This window comes from Myotis nattereri (assembly GCF_964212035.1).
Source record: "Myotis nattereri genome assembly, chromosome: 2".
Lineage (NCBI taxonomy): Eukaryota > Metazoa > Chordata > Mammalia > Chiroptera > Vespertilionidae > Myotis > Myotis nattereri.
In genome coordinates this window covers 188356232-188372554 of record NC_138076.1, presented here as the reverse complement: position 1 = coordinate 188372554, position 16323 = coordinate 188356232, and the positions used below count along the sequence as shown (strand labels likewise).

Here is a 16323-nt window from a genome sequence, read left to right as displayed (position 1 = left end):
AGACCACATGATCTAAATTACTAGCGCACACTTTGCAAAAACCCAAGTCGCTGTAGAAAGAAGAATGGTATCCTTCCCACGGAAATAAATTGCAAGCAATACACAACACAGTTGCTCTGTTGTTGATACATATATAAAGCAGTCTTCTGGAAATCCTTTCTCCTATCTCCCCGGAATAACAAAGCCAAAATCAAGCTATTCACATACCTCGAGAACCAAGTTTTATCTGAACTCTTAAGATATTAGCTATTCCTCTTATCATCTCAGGCAAGAACTGAAACCTTTAAAAAAAAAAAAAGCCATAATGCATGTCATTGAAATATATTTTATAAAGGAGGATTCCGATTCCTAATGCTCTACCGCTCTCAACATCTATGCATTTCAAATCCTAATACCGCAGCGTCCTGCCCCCCAGAGATTCCAGCAGTACTATGGGAAAAGAAGAATTTGAGAAACAATGCAAAGGAAGAGGACAATCGGTGCAAAGATTCTGCATACAGGTAGTCCTGGAAAGGAAAGGAAAGACAGTGAGCATCTGAGGAGCCAGCAGGGTCTGCAGAGGTGGGGAAATCCACTCCCAAGGCATTAACTGACAGGCACCAAAAAGGCCATCTTCCCAAAAGTAAAATGATGAGTAAAGCGGTGCAAGCTTAAAAGGGGGGGGGGGGGGGGGAGGGGGGAGCCAACAGGAATTAGAAGTGACAACTCCTCGAATATAAAGAGCTATATTCATTTGAGGAGACAGGCGCTGGCGAGACCTTGTCCCAGAATGTCAATCTGAAAAGACCCCCTCCCCGTTTGGAGGTGGGGAGAGTAGCTCTGCAAACCCCAAGTCTACGATGAACCCAGAGAAGAACAGTCGTTCTGTAGCCGCCCCGCCGCCCAGAGAAGCGCAGGTGGATCTGCGGAAGCTCAGGTTACCAGGAAATATTGCCGGGACACCGTGAATCTTCCCCGCTCACCTTCCCGGAGCCCGGGCGCGGCGGGCGGCGCGGGGCAGGCGGCCGGGGTGGGCACGGGCTCCCGGGCGCACCGGGACCGACGCGCGGGCGCGCACACCTGGCTCCCGACACCAGTTGAAAGCAGTGAAAGTGAATGAAGGCGGACGCGGCGCGGGGCACCGCTCCCTCCAAGCACACAAAGGCGGGTTTTTAACATCCAGGATGAGTTCCCACCGTCGGATCCCGGCGGGCGCCTCTCACCGAGGGGTTCTTACCTCGGATCCGCCTTCGGGGCCGCGGCTTTCCCCGGAGGCGCCTCCAGCCCAGACGAGCAGGAGGTGGCCAAGAGGAAGCCTCCGACCTGGACGGCGCCCTCCCCGTCCTCCGCGAGCCGCCCAGCCGCTGTCTGCGCCCAGTTGCAGAGAAGCGATCTCCGGGACTAGCCCCGCGCGGACCTGGCGCTCGCCGACACCGCCTCGCCTGCCGCTGCCAGCGAAGTCTGGATCTGCCCGCCCGCTCACCACTCGCCGCCGAGCCAGCCGCGCGCCGCGCATGCCCAGTATCCTCGTAGGGAGCGCGCGCGCGCGCGCGCGCGGCGCCCGGAGCGAGATCCGCTCTCCGGGTCTTGCCTGCAGCCGAGCCGCGGACTATCTGGTCGACCCCCAGCGCTAAAGGCAAATAGGCGGGTGGGACCCAGTGGACGTGAGAGGGACCGCAGGGAAGTTATCAAGGCTGCGATCGAAGCCGGCCGGAGATTGCCGGCCACAGACAGGTTTGCAGAAGTGACCTAGCTGGACTGACTAGCAGCTGGGAGACTCGGTAGAGGTCCGCCCCCCGGCAAGGTTCTGGTTCACAACTCTAGTAGTCCACGACCTGCCAGCCTTCCTCTTCCCTCTGGAGCCCTCCAACCTATTTCCCCCCTCCTGTCGCTTTCCTCTTTTTTGTCTCCTCAACTTTTGCTGTAAACTGATGGCATCTAAGGGCCTCCATTCGGTCCCTGGGACTTTCTACACTGCCTGCCCTTAGTTCCAGCCAACAAGTCCAGACCCGCTTTTCACGCCTGACCTGGATCACATTTTTCGCTTCCCTCTTGCCAGGAGTTTGATGTGGTGTGCAGTGGAGGCTTCTTTCAGTTAGTGCCTCTAGTAGCATAATCAATCCTGAAACATTCGCCTGCTCCCCGAGTAGCAAGTGGAGACACTAAAGGAGAAGACCCTTGCCTGTGAACACTGTATTTTCTTACTCTCAGACCTCTTTATCATAGCTACGCCCACAACCTGTTCTGACTTCTTTCAAGCTGACTTCCAGAAGTCAACCAGAGAGTATCAACTTGATGGCAATAGATTGCAACGGATTGCTTTGTGTAGCAAGGGAGAAGCAGTCTGGGAAAAGATTTCAGACCAAGGTGGAAATTAAAGGCATGTGCTAAAAGTGGGAATAGATCTTAAATTAAGTCCCCTGTATTAAGTAGGAATCCTCTCTCCAATATTCCCACCACAGCACCGTACACTTGAATTTTTCCAGCGTTAGAAATCTCTATTATCCATTTATGTGTAATCATGATTATTTACTAAATACTAACCTATGCCAGGAACTAAGCACATTTATATATTATGTCTAATCCTTAAAATGAGATAGGCCTTATTATACCTATTTAGCACATTAGGAAAATGAAGCATAAAAGTCATTCCTTTTACCAAAGCCAATGCTGATGACAGAATTAAAATCCAGGTCTGCTTAACTCTAAAGCCTATGTCATATGATTTGTGATCATCATATCAACTTCCCTCACCTTACACAACTGGCACTGGTTCTGCCCTAGGAACTGCACAAAATTAATATCATTCTTTACAGACATTGCAAGCCTCGAACTATTGGAAGCAAACTATTAAGTAACTACTAGAAGATCTTCTAATACTTTCCTCTTCTTCACAATCTCTGGTACTTTACGCTATTCCTCAAATGGCCTGGTGAGCCCTCAAAACTGCACTCTTTTCCCTCTTTTAAATGTACTTTGTCTTTTCATTTTCCTTCTAAAATCATGCACTCAGAAAAAAAACACAATATTCAAACACAGTGTGCCACGAACTGAGTCATAGATTGATCATAGTCCCTTTGATTAAGTATACTCTGCATGTAAGGCACCCCAAACCTATATTAGGTTTTTCTTTTAACAAACATATTACCTAGAGTAAAAAAAAATCCAAACCTATTATACACAGACTACAATTAAACCTTACATAGTCTATCTATATAAAAGGCTAATATGCTGCCGAAACCGGTTTGGCTCAGTGGATAGAGTGTCGGCCTGCGGACTGAAGGGTCCCAGGTTCGATTCCGGTCAAGGGCATGTACCTGGGTTGCGGGCACATCCCCAGTGGGGGGTGTGTGGGAGGCAGCTGACCGATGTTTCTCTCTAATTGATGTTTCTAGCTCTCTATCTCTCTCCCTTCCTCTCTGTGAAAAATCAATAAAATATTAAAAAGAAAAAAAGGCTAATATGCTAAGTGTCTGTCCAGGTAATGATGTGACATAGCAACACCTGGCTTCCTCTCCCTAGCAACTAGCCTCCTTGCAGTTTCTTCAGCCCAGGAACATGACTTGCTTTATAGCCAGGTGGAAACATTTTACACTTTAACCAAATGTCTGTGAAGCGATTTCCCCTGCCTCATCTCATTTGATCCTCACAGAAGTCCTGGAGTAGGTAGATAGGAGACTCAGTGGAATCCTATTTTCTTTTCATTAGCTGGAAAACGGAGATTTAGAAAGCTTAGGAACTTGACCCAACTGAAAAGAAGTAAGAAATGGTGGACCTTGAAAATGACTTCAGGTTTTGTCACTGCACAGAATATAGTCAAACACTGCTGCATTTAAATATTTACCCTTTGTTCTCCCTGGGTGATCTACAATAATAATCTGAAGACACCCTTCTGGGGCAAGACGTGCTTCAGTGGGGCTTTGGTGCTCACTGAGTCTGCCCCCTGAGTGTGTCCCTTATGGATCTGAGGAGTTGTAATCTGGATGGTCCCACTCTGACCACTGGGTACACTGGCTCTTGGATCTCTAAGGAGGTGCTAATTTAGCCTCTGCCTGGGGCTACCCAGCAGTAGCTATGGAGAGATCTCCAGATTCCTCTTCTTTGTTTGGAGTTTGGAGGTGCCTAGATAAGGCTCAGCTGTAAAGCAATGCAAGCTGCTGTGGGGCCTTGGGCCTTCTTTTGGAAGTTCTGGGTCTCTCTGACCCAGCTGCAGTTTGTTAGGTAATTTTCAGATTGCAAAGGGCCAGGCCTTTCATATGCAGAAACCTCTGCGCACAGCTTGGGTGGGGCAGGGTCTCAGGGAATCAACAGGGTGGAGCAAACAACTATGGCTGCTCCTCAGTCCTGCCCTAAGAGGCCCCGCATCTCAGTGTCCTGGTAATCGCTGCAAGCACCTCTGAGAGAAAGCCGCCCACGAGTTCCGACCAATGCCAGACAGTTCAGTTTCTCCCTGTATGAGTCTGGGTCCCCAGAGACTCGCCCAGAACTGGAGTTCAGAGCAGTCGGGAGCTTGTGTCTCCCTCCCAATTGAAAAAGACAACCGAGTCCTCAGTTGCCAGCCCTTTCCACATGCTCCTCTGTACCTCTGCACTTTACTTCCGCACCTCCTCTGAGTCTCAGTGTGCTTTTCTCTTTCCTTCTAGTTGGAGAATTTCCACTCAGCCAGCCTTCCTGTGGTTCTGGATGATGTCCGTTTTGTCTTTTAGTTGTATTTTTGAAGTGGCTGTGCGAGGCAGCAATTTCTGGTGTTTACCTATGCCGCCATCTTGGTTTCTCTCCCGCAGACTAACTTTTCAAGATTTAAATTTAACTTGAATTTTAAATAACAGCACATTTTAATTTCTAAAAAATTAACTTAAATAAGTGGGATTTTAAAATAGACTGCCAATTGCTTTGGCCGGTGCTTCTAAGTGGTTAGAGACTCAGCCCTCACACAGAAGGATTGCGGGTTCCATTCCCAGTCAAAGGCACATACCTGGGTTGCAGGTTCAATCCCAGGACCTTGTTGGGGCTTATTCAGGAGGCAACCAATCAATGTGTCTCACATCAATGTTTCTCTCCTCTTGTCTCACTCTCCCTCCCTCCCTCCTTTCCATTCTTTCTGAAAAGCAATGGAAAAAATATACTCAGGTAAGGGTTAGCAACAACAACAAAAATATAGACTACCAAATAACTCATGGATCAAAGAAGAATTCATAATGAAAAATTTAAAATACTACTTAGAACTCAAAGATAAATACATTTTTGTATGCTCAGATCATAAAATATTTTGTAGCCATGGAACATGAGGAAAAAACAGCTACGTAAATTACTCTTAGAAACTTTAGGTTGAGTCAAGGTCCCAGAAGATTATGTACAATAAGTCACCCTTTTCACAAAGCTCAGAAACAAGCAAAACTAAGTAATATGTTATTTAGGAATACATATTTGCTAAAATCTAGAGTGTAAACAAAGCAATGTTTATCATAAAACTCAGGATAGTGATTACCTCTGAGGAGTAGGAAATAAATGGAATGGGAGGCTATCAAATAAATTGCAATGGTATTTCTTGTAGGGTGGGTCATGGGTGTTCATCTTAGCTACTATTCTTGCACTTGCAGGAGCAAAAGAATGTTGAATTGCAGTCATCATGGAGTTAGCCATAGATAAGGAAAGGCTGAAAGAGATAAGACAGAATAGCAATCATTGCTTTAATTTTTGGTGAAGGTGATCCCGTCATATTCTCGTGTTTACCTGAATACAGGTGATTGGAATGCCAAATTGCCTACCATCGCTGAGCTTGTAGCTCTGTAGATAAAACATCCCTTCTTTTGTTTATTTTCTCCTTAGTTTCCTAGGAGATGTATTCGTAAACATATTGCTACGAGAGATGTCTTGGATTTTGCTGCCAATGGTTTCTTCTATGGTTTTCTGAGTTACGTTTAAGTCCTTTATCCATTTTGAGTTTATTCTTGTGTATGGTATAAGCTGGTAGTCTGGTTTCATTCTTTTGCATGTATCTGTCCAGTTTTCCCAACACCATTTATTGAAGAGACTGTCTTGACTCCACTGTATGCTCTTGCCTCCCTTGTCAAATATTAATTGAGCATAATGGCTTGGGTCAATTTCTGGATCCTCTTTCTGTTCCATTGATCTATATGGCTGTTCTTGTGCCAATACCAGGCTATTTTGTGTACAGCAGCTTTGTAGTATAACTTGATATCTGGTATTGTAATCCCTCCAACTTTGTTCTTTGTCAAGATTTGCTGTAGCTATTTGGGATCATTTTTTATTCCATATAAATTTTTGGAATATTTGGTCTAGGTCTGTGAAATATGTCATTGATATTTTAATTTAAAAAAAATTTAAAATGGAACTCCCATTTGACCCAGTGATCCCACTTTTAAGAACATATCCTAAGAAATCAGAAACATTCATCAGAAAGAAGATATGCACCCCCATGTTCATAGCAGCACAATTTACAATAGCTAAAATTTGGAAACAGCCTAAGTGGATCAGCAGATGAGTGCATTAAAAATTGTGGTTTATCTATACAATGGAATACTATGCAGCTGGAAAAAAAACAGAAAGAACTATTACCACTTGCAACAGCATGGATGGACCTGGAGAGCATTATACTAAGTGAAATAAGCCAGTCAGAGAAAGATAAGTATCACATGATCTCACTCATATGTGGAATCTAATGAACAACATAAACTGATGAACAAAAATAGACCCAGAGACATAGAAGCATCAAACAGACCGTCCAACCTCAGAGGGAAGGTAGGAGAGGTTGGGAATGGGGGAGGGGGAGGGGGAGGCAGTCGGGCAGGAAGAGATCAACAATGAACTCATATGCATATGCATAACCCATGGACACAGACAATAAGGTGGTGAAGGCCTAGGGTAGGAGGTGTTGGTGGGATAGGAGAGGTCAATGGGAGTAAAAGGGGACATATGTAATCCTTTCAACAATAAAGATTAAGGAAAAAAAAAAAAAAACAGGTCCCTCTGAGCAGGACCACAGATACTCTGTTCCCACTTTTATGTGTGAAAGTTTATTTTCACAAGGTTTGTTTTCCCCAGAAAATCTAATGCTTATGTATAATTGAGGGAAAGTTGATTTTCAAATCAGAGTTATTGATTCATTTACTAGTAACACCTGAATATTCTTTAAAATACAAAAGAGACATTTGTATGTTTTATCTTTTTGAGATAACTATACTGCTCATTCCACAGAACTGAAAATTTGGCATTTAAAAACAGCACTTGTCTCACTATTTGCAGATTTTTCTAATCAAATCTAGGCTTTTTATTTTTCTACTTGTGTCTAAGCAAGAAAGCAGATGAGACTTAAAAAAGAAAAAGAAAATAACCATGGGGAAAAAACCTCCAAAAAATCGTCAATTTTAAATTTTAGTATAGCTGTAAAATGAAACTCTATCTCATTGAAAAGAATGAGGTGATGATATTAACCACTGATTTGAATGGACATCACAAAAGCTGTAAGTGGAGAGGAAAAGGTGAGTTGCAAATGATGTAGTATGACGAACTTATGTAATAACAGCTAAACAAATATAAGCTAAATCTTTAACAGTATTTTTAAGAGGAGGGGCAATTATTTTCACTATTCAGTTATTATAGTTCTATATTCTTTGAATTTTTAACTGTGGACCTGTATTATTTTGTAGCAGAGGAAATGAAATAGTAATATTTTATTATCAACTGTGAAATTTGTGTGTTTCTAAATTCTTTACTCCTGCTAGAACTCAGCTAGATTTTAAAAAATGTTCATCTTTATGTCTACAGTTGCTTTTTTTGTGTCTTTAGATTTACTGAGCTAGAATAACCCTCCGCCTATTTAACAATTCTCTTGGGGGATACTCATTGGCATTGCAAACACAGACTTTGTTTCCTTAAGTTGGCATCCAAATTTTTTTATTCACTGACAGCAGAATCCTCAGAGGAAACAAAATAAAGCAAAACAAAAAACTTCTATTACAAAATTGGCAGGCTTGAAAAAACAAATTCACATATCTGAATAATTTTCTCACTCAAATATCCCTAGTGCTCAAGAAAACGCCAACAATCTTAAAGATAATTTCCCTGATAACAATGCATAATTCTAAGTCATGGCAAGACAAGAGCAAAAATATGCCCTAGATTTCAAGTCTAATTTCATCCTAAAGTACAAACACACATATGTGCACACACACACACACACACAAACACACGGAAAATCTCTAAAGTGTACCATAAATGCTTGTTCACTTTCCAAATAACACAACTCTCCTTTCCTTTAATGAGCACTTTTTAAAAATGCAAAGCTTGCAAAGCATTTTCCACACTTTCTTATCTTATTAAGCATAGCATTTCTTAGCAACTCTGATTATCACTAGGTGCATTCATGACTGTACTACACAGGTGCACAACTCTTTGTCCCAAACCCATGCAACCAGATGTTAGGGTTTTGTGAAGAAATGTGGTGCTTGTACCATATATTCATAACACCCTCAGCACAATCTTTAATTAACACATCATTTCTGCACTAAAACATATTTACACAAATTGGACTGCAGTTAGTAAGTAGCCTTGTATCAGTTCAGATTTGCTGTGATACAAGACAAAATCAGGTCAGGCTTTGTCACCGAATGCAATTTGAAAAGCAACAACTTTTTTGAAAACTCTGAGTTTTTTCACATGACAGTGCAGATAAAGCTTTATGCACCTGTATGGTAGTGCTGGAGGAGTAACTGCCTTGTTTGCTCTGGCTTTAGGGCCCTACATGGCTCCCCGTCTGCTTTCGTCTGCTTCTGCAAGCCTTTCTGCCTCCTCCATGCAGCCAGGCACCTTCCACCCATTGCGTTACTGTGACTTCCTCCACCACCTTCCTGCCCTTATAATTTATTACTTTTACTCTGCTGGGACTTAAAAAGTAGATAACCAAATTATTGTAATCATGTATGAAATTAAAGTAAGCAGGTTTTACATAAGGGACCTAAAAGCTATTTTATGACAAGATATGTAAATTTTGCTCACATCCTTTATAGCATCTATTGCAACAAGTAGAGACCTTTTTAGTTCAGGAATGACTATCACCTGTGTTCACAATTTTGCGATTGTTATCCTTTAAAAGGGGAATTTCAGAGTGAGGATAGGGAGAGGGGTGGGTGTGGGTGGGGAGAGATTAACCAATTAACCAGAGAATTTATATACATGTATGCATAGCCCATGGACAAAGACATAATGTGGTGAAGACTTGGGAGGGGCGGGTGCGGGGTGGATGGGGTCAATGGGAAAAAAACACACCAAAAGGGACATCTGTAATACTTTCAACAATACAGACATGTTAAAAAAAAAACACAACTTCAACTTCTTGCTCTAAAAAGAAAACAAAAGAAAGAGTATCTCATTTTATAGGTGTCACCTATTTTCAGAACTTGCATTTTGTGAAACCATGCTATCCTATATAATAAAAGGCTAATATGCAAATTGTCCCCTCGACAGGGAGTTCAACTGGGCATTCAACCAGGGGATGGGGCCAGCTGGCCAACTGCCTGCGGCCCCTCCCCCTACTCCCCACCCCCCACCAGCCCACCCCCAACCCCAATCGGTGCAGGCCGGTCAGACCCCACCCGTGCACAAATTCATGCACTGGGCCTCTAGTTCTAATATAAGCATATATGACTTTTTTGGTCAGATGAAAATAAGCTAATGCCTAAACTTTCATTACTCTTGCACAAAAAATAGGCTATGACAATAAATGTTAAAGTATTGATAAAACCTTAAAGTACAATCTCAGGATGACATTACTAAATAATCACAGTCAGTTGTCGCTATTTTTTTTCCTCTGCTCAATTTGCATGTCCTCTCATATTCTGCCCCCACCGTATGCATTTATTTTCATTTATTAGTGCTCCTGGTGGGAGCCTTCCCACAGCTCCAATATGTAGAGCCTGTTGTTGGCATTGCCCACACAGGCCTTACTTACCTCTGCAACACGTAGGAAACCCAGGGAAGAGTGGAGGGTCACAGTTGGAAATCAGCACAGAAATGCTGTGAATCAAGGTTCCAAGCGGGAAGTGGCCAAAGCTGGTAAAGGAGTAATAGCAGATGCTAAGAGAGAAAGGTGATGAAAGGAGATTATTGACAGTGGTGGGAGCCCAGACACCCAATCTGGTGACTCAAGCATAAGAAAGCATCTCTGACTCATCCATTCAGCTGAGGCCCAAGTACCTGCCATGCCCAGGTATATGTCCTGGGGATACAAGAAGGAATACAAAATGGTCCCCATCCTTGAGGACTTGCAGTGTTAGTCATTAGGCAGAAAGACATAGTGACAACCATATGGCGTGTTGTGACAGCACAAGGTAATACCAAGCACTATCTGAGCACAGGGAAATGAATGCCCAATGCTGCTGTGCAAAAGCAGGCTGGCATCATGGAGATGTGCCCTACTGCCTTTCACTGACGGCCTTCCACCTTCCTTGCTGTTCCTGGAGCATGCTGACCCGCTTCCAGCACAGCACCTTAGCACTTGCTGTTCCCTTCCCCTGGAATGCTCTGCTTCCAGATACTACACGGCTCACTCTCCCACTTCATTCAGGTCTCAGCTCAAATGTTACATCAGGAAATAATTCTCTGACGGGTCCCTGTGGTCCCTGTTTAAAACTGCACTCCCCTCCCCCAACACACACTCAAACTCCTCTCTCTCTCTCTCTCTCTCTCTCTCTCTCTCTCTCTCTCTCTCTTTCCCCCAACCCTCTTTTTCCTTTTTTTTCACAGCACTAATCTCACAATATGAAATCATCTTGTTCAGTTATTTGGTGTCTGTTTTCCTCATTTAAATTTTGTGAGAGCGGAATTTGTCAGTCGTATTCATCGCTATATCCCCAGGGCTAGACAGAGGGAAATGTATGAATAAAGAGAAATTTGAGCTGAGTTATGAAGACCATATAGCAGTTTGTCAAGGGAATAAGGAGGGGGGGGGGGGGCAGACACAGGCACAAAAATAATACCTTTGAAAAAATGTATAGGAAAATACAATGCTTGGCACACAGTGGGTTTTCATGAAATGTTATTAAGTAAATAAGTGAGCGAGTGTGTGAGTGAGTGTTAGTGAATGCATGATTGAATTGATAGCCAGGTTTGTGTTTTAGAAAATGTGTGAGTGTAGATTGGTGGAACAGAAGATAAGAAGTGAATACAGCTTAGAAGTCTAGTCTTCTACAAATAGAAAAATAACGAAGACCTGAACTAAGCAAGTGTGAATAACGAGAGGCCACATTTGAGAAACAAGTAGAATTGTCATATGATTGAATGTGGAAGAAGATTCTGCTATGGGTAGATGGATGGCTGACCATACGGTAAAACCAAGTCCAGTGAGTGGAGAGCATTGGGGGGATAATTCTTTTGTGTTAGACATCTTAGGATTGAAGGATTTTGTAACAGGTGGAGACAACTAATGTGTAGTTGAAAGTGTAGACCTAAAAGTAAATTCAAGACATAAGACAGGTTTGAAATAGCATGGATGCCTTTATCTTCAGGAAAATATATTCAAATAAGAACAAAATTTAATAATAATGCAAGAAGTCAAGATGCAGGGAGAGAGATAAGGATACTCCATAGAAAACTGAAAAGCATCTAATAGAGGGATAAGAGTAAAACTAGGAGTATGAGTCCTGTGAGAACAAGCATGTGCTAGCTTGCTCACCAGTACAGCCCCAGTGTCCTGGCAGAGTAGAGACTCGAATACTTGTAAATTGATATCGGGAAACAGAGAAATAAGGAGCTATGGAAGGAAACATGGAAGGAGAAAATTGGTTAACAATACTGCAAAGGTATCAAGAAAGATAATGATCGATGTGGGGTTGGGGGGATGAGAAGAGATAGACCAAAGAACTTATATACTTACTAGTGGCCCAGTGCACCAATTTGTGCACATTGAAAGGAAATTAGAAGAACCACAGCTCAGCAGTAAACCAGATTCGGGACCGACAGTGCCCCAGCAACAACATAACCCATGGCCAGTGGAATCACATGGCCCTGTGAGGAATCAGGCTCCCTCCTCTCTGGTTCCAGGGTACATCACCCGAGAACTGCTGCTGCCAAGTCAACACAGCTAAGCAGCTCCTATGTTGAGCGTCTGCCCCCCACATGGTCAGTGCCCATAATATGTACCACCAATCGGATGGTCAGACAGTTGGATGATCACTTAGCCTTTTATATATAGACTAGAAGCCCGGCGCATGAAAATTCATGCACTGGAGGGGAGGTCCCTCAGCCGACCTGTCCCCTCTCACAGTCTGGGAGCCCTCAGGGGCAGGAGGCGACCCGGCAATCAGGGGAAGGCGACAACCCCATCACACCTCTGCTGCTGCCACTGCCGGCAGCACAAGCTTCAGCTGGCCCGGGTTACCTGAGCCTCGAGTGGCCCTGGGTGGCTGAGCAGCTGCCATCTGAGGCTTGCCTGTGCCTTGGGCCAGCCCTGAGTGGCTTGGGGGCTGAGGGGACTAGGAGCCTCCAGAGGCAGGCGTGTATAGCAGCCAGGCCTGCCTGGGAGCGGGCCCAGCCTTGCCTCATGCCTGTTGCCCCAGTGGAGCCACCATCTTGTGGCTGTGGGCACCACCATCTTTGAGGGCATGGTAGTCAATTAGCATATTCCCTCTTTGTTGGCTGTGGGCGCCACCATCTTTGAGGGTGTGACAATCAATTAACATATTCCCTCCTTATTGGCTGTGGGAGCTGCCATCTTTGCGACGGTGTGAGGGTCAATTAGCATATTCCCTCTTTATTAGATAGGATATGCATAGCCCATGGACACAGGCAATAGGGTAGTGACGGTGTGAGGGTCAATTAGCATATTCCCTCTTTATTAGATAGGATATCTAATAAAGACCTGAAGGGTGGGTAGGGGCTGGGGGGAGGGGGGGAGGAAAGGGGGAAATGGGAAATATCTGTAATACTATCAACAATAAAAATACATTTTACAAAATAATAATCTAAAAAAAGAAATATAATGATAGCTAAGAACTCAACTTTATATTATTAAAGGATTATAACATGCCAGAGACCATTTTAAGCAGTTTACATGGCTTAACTCATTCAGTTTTCACAACAACCTTGTGAAGTAGGCATTATTATTATTATTATTTCTACCTTATGGATGAGGAAATGAGGCACACTTGCCCAGGATTAGACAGGAAGTAAGTGACAAAGACAAGATTTGAAGTCCAGACATCCTACTGGGAAGCCCACATTTACACAGAGTGTGCTTTGTGGGGGAACTTGGCCCGGGGAGGTGAAAAGAGGGTGAGGAGGTGGAGAGAGCAAATGCAGAGGGCTGTTGTTGGAGCTTAGGTAGGGAGAGACTAGTCGCTGGAAGGAAACCCAAGAGCAACAGAAGCTGTTTTGTGTTTTTAATGAGCAAGTCTGGAGCGTGTGGAGTCGGTAGATTCTGTTTACATCACACTCTAGAATTGCTAAAAGAAAAAGGAGGTGGGTGGGTGAAAAGACAGGTTACTTCCAGCTCTGATTCTGGAATTCCACAACTTTGAATTCTTTCTCAGTGCAGCCAGATGGAAGATGTCACCAATAAAAATAGTTGGAAAAACAATTTAACTCACTTGTTAAAGAGGCATTTAAATAGAAGCCTAAGGGCTTGTCTAGTCTAGTTTCCTTATAATTCATGAGCTTTTAATTTTGCCCATCCTGGCATCCTGGTCTGTGACATTTCTCATCCTTATGAGAGACCTAGAGTTGTTGCTATCTGTTTAGACTTGACCTAATTTTTCTTTTCTTTTTTTAAAGAGATGTGATTTATTTATTTATTTATTTATTTATTCATTCATTTGTTTGGAAAAAAATTTAATTGATTTCAGAGAGGAAGGGAGAGGGAGAGAGAGATAGAAACATCAATGATGAGAGAGGATCATTGATTAGCTGCCTCCTGCATACCCCCTACTGGGGATCCAGTCTGCAACCTGGGCATATGCCCTTGACCATAACCAAACCTGGGACCCTTCAGTCCTCAGGCCAATGCTCTATTCACTGAGCCAAACCGTCTAGGGCTAATTTTTTTTCTCTTTTCTTTTCTTTTTTTCTTCCTTTTCTAGGGTTAGGAAAGAAGGAATCAAGGTTATCTGGGTTCATGTTGCCTTAAAACACCATAATGTTTCTTTCACAAGATGTCCTAAACTAATATAATTACTAGCGTTGTTTCCTGCAATTCTCTCTCTACTAAATATCCCATAAAGCATGTCAGCTTTTCTCCCAAACTTCCATATTTCTCTTATGCTAAACTTCTTTCCTCCTCTCCCTCTGGTCACTCCAGTGAGCACAAATCAACTTCAGAAATTACACTAGAACTTTATTTTACCTCCATACTCACTGCTCAAAGCCCCTTCTCAGCACACACCCTTCAATTACACATATTCTTATTTTTTCCATGCCTTTGAAGAACTTTCCTATCTCAGTTGTGCCTTTTCCTAGCCAAACAATGTCAGTTTTCAATTATCCACTAGTTTGACTGTAAGGCTGGGAGAGAGATTGGCTGCAGAAAATAGAGAACTCATTCTTTTTCTGCCTTTGGGATAGGTTTCACACTTAACCAAAATTGGTATATACCCAATTTTTGTATATCACAACACTTCAAAGTAAAGCTATCCTTGGAAAACATGTCTCAAAAGGAATTAGAAAGTTACCTACTTAATAAATCTTTGCTCCTTGCTCATTTCTCTTCTGGGCACCTCTCCATGCAACAGATGAATATTGTGATCTCTTAGACAAATGCAAACAATCTTCACAGAGAGATTTTTATTTTCCTCTCTAGAACATGGTGTCTTTCTAGCTCACAATTCCAAGGAGCAAAGTGATAATTAAGTGTTTCAGGCTCAAAGGCGTTTGCTCTAAAATTTCTAATGAGCTAGCTTCGGGGAGGAATGAGTGTAAACAGAGGAGTTTTACATCATAAGTGAATCAGGTTATGTTAATAGGAAGTTGAAAATAAGACATCTGCTTGGTGTCAATAATCTACTCTATTCTCATTTTCCCTAACACATGTGAATCCAAATCCCATTGTTCATAATAGTTATTATTTTGGTTGGCATGTGCACCAAGCAAAGATGAGCAAAAGACCAAAAAAAATCTGTCAGTGTTGTAGCCTATACCATGATAGCACCTCATTATAAAGAGACCTAAAACATTTTGTGGCATCCACAATCCTTCTCTAGAAATAACAGAAATTTCCCTACTTCTGCATCCAATCAATGATTTGCATCCTTTATCTTTACAGGCTATGCTTTTGAAACTATAAACGTAGACCTCTCAGCAGTGATCTGGGACAGTCCATGTTCTTCTCTATATAGTTGAGCAACATTTTCAGATATCAACAACCCCCATGGTTCCAAACCATTTTAAGCAGCTTAATCAAGCAAATTTTTCATTTTACTGTTGGTAAAAATTATTTTTGAACTATTTGATACAATAAAAAAGTAATTCCTTCTTTCCATTTTTCTCTATTTCTGTTTTTTCTTTGTTAAACACCTAATTTTCAAACCAGGAATATGCTCCATTCTCTAAGAATAGGGAACTTTTCAGCCTGAAACAATTAATTTGCAAATGACCGATGCAAATGCTTTCTGTCTATTAACACTTTATATCTATTTTTACAAAGTCTAAAAACAACGAGGATATGATTTATGCCTTCCAATAATGAGAATTCATCGGTATTCATCTGTATTCATCTGAGAGTCATCTGCAAAAGAAAATTTTTTCCCTAAATGAGTTTTTTGTTTGTTTTTTGCTGGGGACAGTGAAATACAGGAGAGTGTAGGATAGAAGAAAGAACAAAAGAGACAGGCGGGCTGCTTGGCTCTGTAGACACATTACGGGAAAGTGAGCCAAGGCAGGGCAGCTGTCAACTCACTGGAGAGTGAGAGAAAAGCGGGCCTTGGGACAGGCTCAAGGGATTCTCCTGGGAAGAGCTGCCACTGCCCATTGCTCCTCTGGTATAAGCCTCGCGGGGTCCCTTAGAGTTTAGGAGATGCAGACCTGTGGGGGAAGAAGATGGTGAAGGGAAAGGCGGGAGTACGCTCCCGGGAGGGAGAGCTAGCATACCTCTAAATGAGTGTTTGAATGGACCCATTTCCTGTATTCCTGGGGCACAATAGTTTCTGGCTTTTTGATAAAACCCATTTGCTAGTACTTAGGGTGGTGAACACGCAATACAATATACAGATGATATGTTATAGAAGTGCACGTCTGAAACCTATATAATTTTATTAACCAATGTCACCCCAATAAATTCAATAAACATTTCTTTAAACGAATATTTTTTTAAAACAATTATTTGCTAGCGCTTCTGAT

The 16323-nt window shown here is 42.7% G+C and overlaps 1 protein-coding gene across 1 annotated transcript in view; it reads right to left on the bottom strand.

The window, feature by feature from the left end:
* The window catches only part of EPS8 (EGFR pathway substrate 8, signaling adaptor), a 169164-nt gene extending 167186 nt beyond the window's left edge, over window positions 1-1978 (bottom strand). The window contains exon 1 of the mRNA XM_081082613.1: window positions 1217-1978. The gene's annotated coding sequence lies outside the window, so the exon portion shown is untranslated. The remainder of the gene's footprint in view (window positions 1-1216) is intronic.
* Window positions 1979-16323: the final 14345 nt, after the last annotated feature.